Here is a 13,091-nt window from a genome sequence, read left to right on the forward strand (position 1 = left end):
GTCTGCAGAGCTCCTGTCCAGCCTCTGAAGGGCCAATGTCTTGCTCCAGCTAAGTAATCATCTCTCATCTATATGAGGCTCCCATCACCAGCGAGAGCCCTAACCCTAACCGGCCCACACATGAGTCATGTCCACAAGTCATGTCCATGAAAACTTGACAAGTGGAAGAAGTAGTCTCTCTGGATTTTATTCCTTCCAGCTTCCTACAAGTTTTGCCAGATGCTCTGGTACCACCACCATGTGCACAGACGGCTGGCTGGTTGTGGGGAGGCACTAGGCTCTCTCTAGAATCACCCATGTGGAACCCTGATGCCTGCCCACCCCCAACTCCTCCCTGAGGTTTGTGACGACCTGAGTTCCTCAGGGAACTGGCCCTACTTCCCTCCTCCCATTCTTCCCAGTGCCCCATTCTTATTTGTCATTTGTTATCTCTCTCTTTAACTGTTCAACACATCTCTGGGAATCCTCGCTTGCAAACAGCAACAGAAACAAGTCATTAAACCTGAAGGTTTATGTATCCATCTGCCACAAATGATAAAGGCTTGGATGAGATTGGAAAGAAACACAATACAAAACATGAACAGGAGCAGGAGTGAGCTTTGGACCACAGCTGGGGATATAAATTTATACAACCACCTTGGGACACAATGTATCACCACTCCTAAAAAGATGAACATATTTCTGTTCAAAGTCCAAACATTCCCACCACTAGGAGAAAAAAGTCTCATAGTCTCTATTCTTGAGCACCAGAAGAAAGGCTCAAGTGCTTCTAACAGCTGGAAACTCAGGGTCCGGCACCTGAAGACTGGATAGAAACATTGTTGTATTCTCATGGTGGATAGATAGTACAAGGGGATGAAAATGGGTAACCACTGTGTGTAATAATCAGAATACCTAGAGTATAACTTTATCTGTAGGAAACTCAAAACCAGACACAACTAGATACTGTATCTGTGGGTATCTACATATAGGTGTTGACATAAAATTGAGGTACTGATTAAGGTTACTCAGTGATCACAGTGTGACCAGAGTGCAGAGCATCCTACAAAAGGTTCTATGTCTGAAGCCCCTTCCCTGAGAAGTGAGGAGTAATGGGACTGTGTTCTTTAGGGGAAGGTGAGTAAGTCAGTCAGTCACCGGGAGTGCTGTCTTTGGAAATAGTGTGTCTCTCATGAGAAAGTTGATAAAAGAGCAAGCCTGGCCCTTCCCTGGGCTCATCCTGGCTTCCTGTCTCAGCCTGTGATCTCTTCTGCTTACACGTCCTCCTCAGGACACTGTCTGCACACACAGGCTCCCTTAGCAGAGACCAACTGCTGAGAATACCCATCTTGGATTTTCAGCTCTTAGCTTTCTTTCTTTTTTCCACAAAGTACCTGGTTTCAGGTACTTTGTGATAATAACAGGAAATTGACTAATATGTTTGTTTATGTTTTATGAGACAAGGATTTACTAAGGGTTCTGGAATGTCTTTTCTATCAGCTTAGGTGATTAGTTATTTACACATTTACTTCATCATAATTCACAGAACATGGTTTAAGTGAAGTGATGATGGATCAAACTGTAGTTTTGATCAACTGTGCTCGATGCTGTCCACAATTCCTATGGAATCTCAGAAGCCAACCAGTCACGTGACCAGTGCACACCTGTAGTTACCACAGCAACCAGGTAAAAGGCAGTGTGGCTGCTGCAGGCATCATCACTGAGGTTTCTGTTTTGGTATCTTGGACTCTTACACACAAGTACAGTGTATTTCTTCTCAAGGACTTGATCATTTTGAATTAGAAGGGGATAGATAACACACTAGCACGAAACTGTTCCCAGATATGAATGGCCTCAATATCTAACTTTTTAAACTACTTCTTAACAAGAGCTATCTATCCCCAAAGCCCTCGTGGTGCCCTTGCTCATGGCTGTTCCATGAGATAGGCAAGCTGTTCATAAATTAACTGACCAGATGTGGTTCATGATCTCAGTGCAAAAGTGGGGATGGGGGGAGAAATCTGTGTATGTGGGTGGCACCGAGGCATTGATAGTCAGAGTTCTTCATCAGGACAGACAGGAACGGCTCCTACCACAGATGTAACTCAGAAACAAAAGCATTCTTTCTTTTGATTTCAACTGTCTGTCTTTCTCTTCGCAAACATCTTACATCTGTACAATGACTGGTTCAAGTGTCACATAAAAAGAAGCCTTCCGAGCTGCTAGCTCATTGGTTAACAGGAGGAAAGAAAAGCCTGCCTCCTGTGTAAAAAGGCCATGGAATTGCTCTTCTTCTGTCTAAACTGCCAGCTCCTGCAGCCCAAGACTCTGCTTGGATTTCCTCCCAATACTTGAATACATAAATACAGGCTGAAGTGCACTGCCCTGTTTATGAGCCTTTTAAAGATCAAAGAGTCAGTTCAGCCCTTGGGTTTGTCACTAGTTTAAAACACACTGTATTTACCACTTAGCGGGTGGTTCCCTCAGCAGGATCTATTAGTCTCTTCATCTCTGTCTCAGCACTGAATCCTGGGATTCAGTTGGGAAAATAAGTACCTTTAATGAAGAATACTCAGCTCCATCTCTGACATATTAAAAGGCCGGGGCCCCTCGCTTTAATGCAACCGAATTTTAAAAGGACAGGTCTGAGCCAGAAGATGAGTGGTTTGTAAGGAGTTGCCGTTCTCATTCAAAAGCATTTGGTCACAATGATGACAGAAAGTATCAGAGTCAGGACACAAGCAAGATCCCACAGAACTTGATTTTTCCTGGAGGAGCTGCCCAGACTAGAAGTACATGTAATGACTGCAGAGGTATGCATAGCCTAGGGTCCAACATGCCCTGCTTCACTGGGTAATGGTCACCACATTTGGATTGCTTGGTTTTGCTTTTGGATATCTTTTAATTCACCATTTTGGCCAAGCGTGGTGACATTACGTAACTACAACCAGCACTGGGGAGGCAGAAGTGAAGGATCATGAGTTTGAGGCCAGCCTGAGCGTCATAGTGAGAGCCTGCCACCAACAGGCAATAGATGAATGGGTGAAAAATAAAATTCTATCTCGAAGTTCACTACGGGATTCAAACATGAGCTCTTGGCTAGCTTGAGTTTTCCCTACACAGATCCAAGATGGCAGAAGAGAGAAATCGAGTACGGGGTTAGTGGGGTGGCTCTTGGCTTGTACCGACGAAGTTACTGAAACTCTCGGTGAGATTTAGGTTTTCAAAGGCCTGGTTCTGAGACATACACCAGGCAGCCTACTCTGAAATTAGCTAGGTATCCATTTGGTCAGTGAAAACTATGTAAGTTTTCTTCCTCCAGAGTTGATGAGCTCCTGTGCTAGAGAGCAACACATCTACCGGGAACAATTTTCTAAACCTTCAGAGAGTGTATATGCATGTGTGCATCCGTGACCATGTGCAGGACAATGTTTGAAGATATCAAACCAACAGGAAGAAATCTGAGGACACACTCTCATGGGAAGAGAGGGCATGTGGGAATGGGAGAAGGTGAGCCCAACAGAGATTTGATTCTACCTTTTCTCCTTAGGTCAATTTTCCTACCTTTTCTCCTTAGGTCAATTTTTCATTTCTCAACGACGCTAAGCAGTTTATAAACCTCTGTTATTCTTAAAGAATGAAGAGACAAGACATGGAATTTTTTTTTTTACAGAAAGGCATTACTGGTTAAAGAACATGCATTTTGGTGGGATACCCAAGGAGCAAGAGAGACTAGAGCGTACAGCTTCACACACAGGAGCTGGGACTCCAACCAGCCCAGTGTCGCATGAATTGCTCTAAATAATTCTAAACTGCTATAAAAACACATGCAGGGTGTCAAATAAGCTCAAAAAAGTTTGGTTCAACACAAAGTACTGGGCAAACCAAAAGACGTAAATGGATAACAGAAAAGCCAGATGAATTACAGGTGAAAGACAGGTCCCAGGATTTGGCAGGTATAGTTATTGTTCAGTTATACACCGAAACCTACAGTGTCTAGGACTGAATGTTCGAGACCTGATGAGGCCAAGGCAGCAGAAACCTCAGCGGGGACGGTGAAGGGCCCCAAGAGGTCTTAACCCCAGGTGAGGAGCTATTAGCCATTGGCTAGTGGGAGACAAAAAGTTGATGTTCTTCAGGGGTACACAGCCGTGCATAAGTAAAGGGTCCCACACCCGTGCACACACAGGTAGCACTGCCTGAACTCTGGGTTTAGAAAACAAATGCATGCCTTTGGGGGGGAGGTGGAGTAGGGAGGAAGCAGATGGGACATTGGTGGAAGGGGCGGGGGGGAACTAGACGGGAACAAATAGCTGGTAGATTTGATCAAAACACATTCATTACATGTGTGTATGAAATTCCCAAACATGACATTTAAAATGTAAAAGCCCAACAAAATAAACAAACAAATAAATAAATAGACGCTCTCATAGGAGTTATCCAAAATGGACCCTGAAATGCATAAATGATTAAAAAGTCTACAAAACTAGGTAACTATTTTGAGACTTGACAGAGTCCTGAACTGATCTATCTATGTATTACAGCTGAAAATGTTCAAGTTTAAGTTAAGAACCTACTAAATAGAGCACTTGGAAGAATTAACGTGAGCTGGATAAAGTCTCAGTGGCTAAAAGAAAGCAGTTCCCACGCCAGGCCACTCACAACCGCCTCTAAGTCCAGCTCTGGGTGATCTGACTCTTTCTTCTGCCGTCGCTGACACCCACGCACAAGGTGTCACTCACACAGAGACAGAAAAAGGAAATATTGAAAAGATATTCTCGAACCAGAAGACAAGTCAAGAGAAAAAAATTAGATAGACCAAAATATAGTTTTAAATGGTACTTAACCTATAGAAACTGAATATAAGATATGTAAAGCTGAGCATGGGGATGGATTATATAACTGGAATCCAAGTTCCAGGAGAAGGAAGAGTCCCTTTCGTAGCAATAACTAACAGCATTGCTGAGGTATCATGGCTGAAGCCTAGTGGACACAGCCAGGGGTGAAGGGCTGACAGGAGGCTGTGAGAAGGAATCTCAGTTCAGCTGTTCCTCAGAGTCACATGGATGGCCACAGACCGCATGTCACAACTAGTGACTTAGCCAAACCAGCTACTGTGTCTGGCTACCTTTCCCATCAGGGATAGAACTTCATTGTCTGTGGATCTGTAGCCAGAATTCTACAACAGCAATCACAGACAGTATGTGTCTAAAGGGGGAATTTTTACATTGACTTCTGTGCTGGCTGGTTTTGTGTCAACTTGACACAAGCAGGAGTTATCACAGAGAAAGGAGCCTTCCCTGAGGAAATGCCTCTATGAGATCCAGCTGTAAGACATTTTCTCAACTAGTGATCAAGGGGGAGGGCCCAGCCCATTGTGGGTGGTGCCATCCCTGGGCTGGTATACCTGGGTTCTATAAGAAAGCAGGCTGAGCAAGGCAGGGGAAGCAAGTCAGTAAGTAACATCCTTCCATGGCCTCTGCATTAGCTCCTGCCTCCAAGTTCCTGCCCTGTGTGACTTCCCTTAGTGATGAGCAGTGTAGTGGCTATTTCTAGTTGTCAACTTGACTATATCTCAAATGAACCACAATCCAGAATTAGGAGGCCCACCTCTGATCTGATCTCGAGGCATAGAGACTAAGAGTCTTAGGATATTAAGGCAAGGAGATCACTGAGCTCAAGGTCATCTGGGACAAGCAAGTCCCAGATCCAGGTGTGGTGGCACACACCTTTAATCTGGGACACACCTTCAATTGGAGACCTACGTAAGTACTTTGGAAGAAGGAAGGTTCTCTCTCTTAGCCTGCTTGCCTTGTGGGAATGAGTATCTGCTAGATCCTTCACAGCTGCTGCCGGCCTTTGTTAAAAAAAAAAAAAAAATGGACTTCAGACTGTAAGTCACCAACAAATAAATACCTTACTATATAGAGACTATTCATAAGTTCTGTGACTCTAGAGAACCCTGACTAATACAAGCAGCAGTGTGGAAATAAGCTGAATAAAACTTTTCCTCCCCAACTTGCTTCTTGGTCTTGATGTTTTGTGCCGGAATAGAAACCCTGACTAAGACAACTTCCGTGGCCAGACAATGAATACTAGGCTAAACCACTAGTTGTGACATACATGTCCTATACACACGTACCTCAATGCAAACACAAAGCTGAATAGATTTGAAATGTGGCACTCTGTTCGAAAATGCTGCTTAGATGCTCCAGACTTGGTCCAGCTCAGACAAAAAGCAAATTCTATATTGTTTTACGAGAGAAGAGCATGCTAGCGCACAGGTGCGTAATATAAAACCTCTCCTTGTACATGAGAAGAAAAAACAATATCCTGAAAGTGTCAGGGACTCATTCTGGGTGGTACAGTTATTAACACAAACCCAACTCAGCCAATAGCTCAACAGCCCTGATTGCTGAGCCATTCCACCTGCTTGCCCTTGATGCCAATTGAATAGGTCTCCTTCAACCCACCTCAGTGAAACGTACAAACTATACTACCCTTATTCTTCCCCTCGCTTCTTAAAATCAGGTAATTTGGTGTGGTGGCAGGTGGACTTTGCAGTTAGATGGGGGAATGCAGAGAGTTCAAGCCTTGCCCAAATTATCTGTGTGAACTTGGGTATAGTTCATTGTCATAAAATGCCACTTTCTTCATCTATGAATGGGACAAATGAGACCTAAGTGAGGCTTAGCCTATTGTCTAGGAGCACCCTGCCTGTGCTCCATCAGCATAAAAATGGTCGTGGGATAGGCTTGGGCACCTGGGTTTATCTAATCTAGCAGAGGCAATTGAAGAAGAGCCAGCTTAGCTTCTCCCAGGTCACTAATCAGACAGGCACAAGTTACATGCCCTTTCATCCCAGCCACAGACAGTCACAGCAACACACAGCAAACACCTCAGGAGCTAACTCTGTCCCTAATCATTTATGGAGTACCCTGCATTGGCAGTCTATCTCATTTAACCGTGAAAATAGTCATATTGTAGGTGTGGTTATTATTTTCTTATTAACCGGTGATAAGTTAGGCAACATGTGTAGCTCTCGGTCACCCCGCTAATAAGAGGCAGAGTGGGGGTCCCACTGTGGGCGTCTCTTCTCAGAAGCCATGCTCTGGATCTCTACACTGCAGAGCCTCCCTGAGACTCAGGCTCCCATGGCTTGAGTGAGTAAATACGCCAGTGTAGAAAAGCAAACAGGGATTGGATACTGTGTAGCACACAGCAGGCTCTCCAATTTGCACAGCTCAAAAGGTCTAAGCTTCTTAAACTGTGAGTTGTGACCCCACCTGGAGTCATAAAGACAGAAGGGTGACTGAGACTCACAAAAGGCCTCACAGTCAAAGCTGAACTCAGCGTGGAACCAAGAGGGACAACACACGGAAGCTCTGCTGTGTCTCTGGCAAACGCTCACTAGCCTGAGCCGCACCATGTGACTCTTCACTCTGCCCTTGGTTCTGAGCACAGTCTGCTCTGCGCCGGACTTCTCACCACGCAACACCAAAACTCTAAACCTAAATCAAAACCCTGCCTAAACATCGTGGCCTGGACTCAAGACCCTCGTGTGTTACTACTTGCTGTTCTTTACTCATACACAGGACGTTTTCTACTACAGAAAACACAGAGGCTGAATTATGGGGAACAAAGATATTTATTCTTTCTCTATGATTACTCCTCAGCATTTAATTACCAAATTAACATATTTGGATTGAACTGGATTGGGTTAGGCAATCCCAAATACCTACATTAGTGTGTGAATTTGGTTCCATTACTAATAAATGATAAAATTATGTGTATATCAAAGCATTATTTTAAAGTAATTTTTAATTTTTTTAATTTTTAATTTTTTTATTTTTAATTTTCTTTTTATTTATTTTTTCTCATATAATATATCCTGACTACAGCCTCCCCTCCCTCCCCTCCCCTAGTCTGTCCCCTGAACTGCTCTCTCCCCCAGATCTACTACTCGCCTGCTTTTTTCCTGGAAAAAAAAAAAGGAGACCTCCCAGGGTTATCAACTAAGCATGGCTTTGCAAGTTACAATAAGGCGCAAATCCTCACATCAAGGCTGGATGAGGAAACCCAGTAGGAGGAGAAGGTCCCAAAGAACAGGCAAAGGAGTCAGAGACACCCCCATTCCCACTATGAGGAGCCCCACTAAAACGCCAAGCTGAACCATACCACATATGCTGAGGGCCTAGCACAGACTGCTTCCGTGTCTGAGCCCATATGAGCTCTGCTTAGTGGATCCTGTGGGCTGTATTCTCGCGATGTCCATGGCCCCTCTGGCTCCCAAAATCCTTCCTCTCTCTTCTGTGGTTAAAGTAAATTTCTTTATGATTTATTACCAGTAATTATTTTATTTGTGGATCCATTTTATATACCCATATACCCGGAGTTACAAATCTCCCAGGTTAGAGCTGTGGTATATCGGGGTTGGCAGGATGCTTGCCTGGCGTTTTGGAAGTCCTGTGTTCAATCTCCAGTGTTTTGTGAGTCGGGCACAGTGGTACAGGCCCGGAATCCCAGCCAACTGGATGTCAAGGCAGGAGGATGAGAAGTTCAAGATCATCTTAGGCTATGTGAGACCCTGTCTTAAAAACAAAACACAAAACAACAACAACAAATACAAAAACAAAATTTTCCTTTGAAACTGAAGCCCAGGAGGAGATACCCTAAGAAGCCCTGAGGTGAATTTTGCTGTCAAGCCCTGGAAAGAGAACAAAGTCAAACATCTTTAAGGAGAAAGGCTTTGAGTGGAGTCCTGGCCCTGTGGAACCGAGGTGTGACGGGACCTTGGAGACTTTGCTCAACTATCATTCACGTTCTTCCTCTCTGTGTCTCTGATCCATGCGTCAGCACAAGGCAGCTTCACTTTCCCCAATTGGTCACCCCCCTGCATCTGTTGGTTGAGCTTTTGAGTGTCCCCCTAATCACACCAGAGCTCTTAGCCAACGGCGACCCATTCGTACGACCTGTGGGCTCCGCGTCTCTCCTCTCGTGGACAGAGGCAGTTGATTGTTCTCCAGTTTGGGCTGCAGATCACTTGGGAGAGCTCACCCATAGAGCCTGCTTCCTGGTGGCATCAGACGTCTCTGCACAGAGCAGGAAGCCATGGCTCCGGAGCTGTGTGAGCCTGTGGTGAACTGTCAGCACCGAACTGTGCGTCTCCAACTAGTTGCTGTTGGGCCTGTTCCAGAAACAGCACCCTCAAGGCTTGCTACCAATGCTGTCTTCTCCGAGAACGCTGAGCATCCTTTTGCAGGGCAGCTTCCCAGTTCTCTAGGAAGCACTCAGCCCTCACGTCTGGACCACAGCTTGGCATTTGCCTTGTATGCCTTTATTTACACCAAGTGTCAGCTCCACGGGGGCAGAGACTGTGCAACAAGATAAAATTGTAGATAGTCATTGTTTCTACAGTTTTTATAGAGCGACCAATGACGTGCCACTGTGTTTGGTTGGTTTTTCTTGTTTGTTTTTGTCAACTCGACACAAGCCAGGATCACGTGGGAAGAGAGAGCGCTTCAGCTGAGAAAACGACTCTATCGGACTGGCTTGTAGGTAAGTCTGCGGAGCATTTCCTTGATTAATGATCGATGTGGGAGGGCCCAGCCTTCTGTGGGCGGTGCCAGCTCAGAGTAAGTCGTCCTGGGCTATATAAGAAAGGTTGTTGAGCTATGCGTGGGAAGGAAGTAACATCCCTCCAGCATCTCTGCTTCAGTTCTGGCCTTGAGTACCTCCGCTGGCTTCCCTGGTGGAATAAACCCTTTTCTTTTGGTCCTGGTGTTTTATCACAACCATAGAAAGCAAACTAAAACTGTCACCAAGGAAAGGACAACGCAGATTTAGACTCTTTAAGTGGCACAGTCGCTATAGTGGGAAGGGACACACACACATGGAGTGTAGGCTATGGAAGCCCAGCCATGTTTGTAGCTCCAGGGTCCCAACATGGTCCTCTGGTTCTCACACAAAGGCCCACGTGGGCTGCTGGGGTTAGGACCTGGCCCAACCCCCTAGGGTTCATGTGGTAAAAGTTTTTTCTCAAGTGTGGTGGTGTCAAGGTCCTTGACCCCTTCCAAGGTGAGGCCTGGAGGAAGGGCCTCAGGTAAAGAGGCTTCTGCCCTCAGCAGAAATGAGAGACTTTCTTAAAGGGCTGTGTTAGGTCACTGTGAGACTTACTCATTATGAGGTGAGGCCAACCCTATGCTTGACCCTTTCTGCATGCAACCATGTTTCCTTCTGCTTCTACACCCTTTCAGAACAGCCAGGAGGATCCTCAACAGACAGTGTTACCTCACCAAACTGACACTGTAACCATCAGCACTGTGAACCCAAGTAAACATCTTTTCTTTATATTTTGATATCTTTTCTAGCAATAAAAAATGGACTAAGGACTAAGGGGGAGGGAATTAAATTTTTTTTTGTTGTTTTGTTTTGTTTTGTAGTTTGCCTTGGGCAAACTATATATATGAATAATAAATATACATAAATAATATATACATATTTGAGACAAGATATCCCTCCTATATAGCCCGGGCTAACTTTGAACTAGCGGCCCTCTTACCTCTGCCTCTGAGTACTGGGATTACAGGTGTGCACCACCACATTTGGCAAGAGGAGGACTATACTTTTATATCCCAGTGAACCAGCCCCAGATCAGGAACAGCCTGTGGAAAGGATCAACCCCAGCACCCTGCCCACCGTTCCCTGGGCTTTGGTGAGCTCTCCCCAAACTGAGGGATGAAAATCTAAGTGCAGAAAGTCCTGTGTGCCTCAGGGGCTTACCCCAGAGGCCAGCTCCTTAGAGGACAGCTCCTTAGAGGCCATCCACCTTGTCACACTTGCAGGGATTTTAGAATGTCAGTGGCTTGAATTCACCTTGATGTGCTTGTGTTGGTGAGATTGTCTGATGCTTCCAACCCAGGCCTCTCTGCACACCTCTCCTCTAACCAGCACAGCCAGTTCTTAGGCACTGGCCTCACACCGATGCCTGCCTCCTACCCTGGCTGAGCCCAACAAGCCTCGTTGATTTGATCCTCTGAGATATGGACCGACAGTTGGTTAGAAAAGGAACGACCCGAGTGCACTGGCAAGCCACAAAAGCATCAGGACCTGTCCTTACTCCTGGAGTAAGCACGAGGGGAAAAAACCGATAAAGGACACAGAGCGGGGCTGGTGAACCGGAATCTCAAAAGGGACACCAAAGCCTCTCGCCATGTTACAACTCTGGGCAGGCTCCTCAAAACCCTCTTCCTTATGAGATCTCAGCTTTCACCTAGAAAAGCTGAAACAAATGCTAACATAGTTTCTAGTAGTCGTGGCCACATCCCTCATGTGTCTCTGCCCACACAAAATGCCTGCCTCAGGAAGCTCAAGGCTGACAATAAATTTACTCTTTGTAGCAGCCAACTCTTGAAGATAGGGCCCAGCCTGCAGCACCTGTGAGAAGGAGCCAAACTTCAGCAGTTGGCAGCTACCAGGCACAGCTGGTCTAATCACACTGCACACTGACCCTTTGAAGCTTCCCACTTCCCAGACTCCTCTGAGCCTCTCTGGGCTCTCTCCCACTCCCCCGCTCTCTCTTTACGAACCACCACCTCGGTGTGACCCAAGTATGCTCTGCTCACCCTGGGTTCTGCCTTCTTGCCAAGGTCACTACTGATGGAAGTCTCTTGGAGTCAGAGTCTGTTCCTAAATGACTAATCACTATTCAAAGTCACTAAACCAAAAGGGGTCAGGGTGAGACGTTGGTTTGACACCAAGACTGTGCTTAATACAAGCTTCCGTAGCATAGACTGAGAAGATGGAAGGACCGAAAGATGAGGAGAGAGGTGTGGCTGTGTGCTGTTTGCTTTACCGTGGATTCCATGGTTGTGGGGACCCAACGCTCTGCAGACCCTGTAGGAGCTGTATCCACTAATACACAGGAGTTGGGGATGTGCTCCCTGACATTTGTAGCCCCAGCTCTACCCTCCAGCATCCCTGCATGTAACCCCTGATACCCGCTGTTTGTTCAATCCTCAGAAACGTGTACCCAGCCTGTAGAACTCCTCTGCTTTTCCCACAGCCCAGGGTCAGCATCGCCTCTGCATGCCAGTGTGCCCAGCTGGCCACAGCCCAGGGTCAGCACTGCCTCTGCATGCCAGCGTGCCCAGCTGGCCAACAGCCTTTGGATCAGGACCTGGACTCCTGTGACGTCATCATCCATGTCTTACTTGGTTTCTTCGGTGACCTGAGATGTAGAATCAGTGTCTGCTGTGCTGGTGACTCTGTGGCGCTTAAAGAGTTAATTGACCCAAGGTGCTGGCTAGGGACAAGACTAAGATTTGACTCTGGGTCCCTCCTTTCTAAGCTAAGAGAAGGCCTTTCTCTGCTTGGGAGAAAGAGTCTGTTGCTTGGCCAACGGATTGGCCATTTTAAATGTCATCCCAAACTTCAGGGTTGAGCCACTAAGCCCTCAGGCCCCGGCCTGTCCCATCTATATCCCCAATCCAGGCCAGCTCTGCGCCCTCCCCCTGCTCGGCTGGATCAGATTAGCACAAGAGAGGCGCTTACAAGATGGCTCCACTTGGCTCTCCAGCAATTAATTAAGAGCCGTCTAAGAGCCTCCAAAGGAGCATGCAAGCTCCAGCAAGATAGGGCGCACATGGCTCAGTCCAAAATATTTGTTGTGTTTTTCCCCTGGCTGGGGAACCGGTTCTTACCTGTTCCCTGGACTGATGAGATTTGAAAGCTATTCACCCCCAATGCCAGCTATGAGCCAGGCTGCCGGTCTTAAGGAAAGCACAGCGGGGAAGCTACTCCTGGTATCAGCTGGAAATCTAAGGGCTGCACAACTGAACAATGGGTAATGTCCTCTGGGGACTGTAGAATGAGGTACTGTGCATCATGGCCAGCAGACTGCTCCACACATGGGTCATTGGTCCCAGAACGGCCAACAAGGAAAAGCTCTGCGGCCCTAGAAGCTTTCGGATCATTGTCCCCTCACAGCAATTAAGTCTTGGGTATTAGGGAACCAGGCGGTCTCAAGTCCCGTCAACTCTGTGGCATGGTCTGTCTTCTGCCGTCTCTTGACATCACAGTCCTGTTGACTGAATGCACCCCCAAGAGTCAGT

This window comes from Micromys minutus, assembly GCF_963924665.1.
Source record: "Micromys minutus genome assembly, chromosome: 7".
Classification (NCBI taxonomy): Eukaryota; Metazoa; Chordata; class Mammalia; order Rodentia; family Muridae; genus Micromys; species Micromys minutus.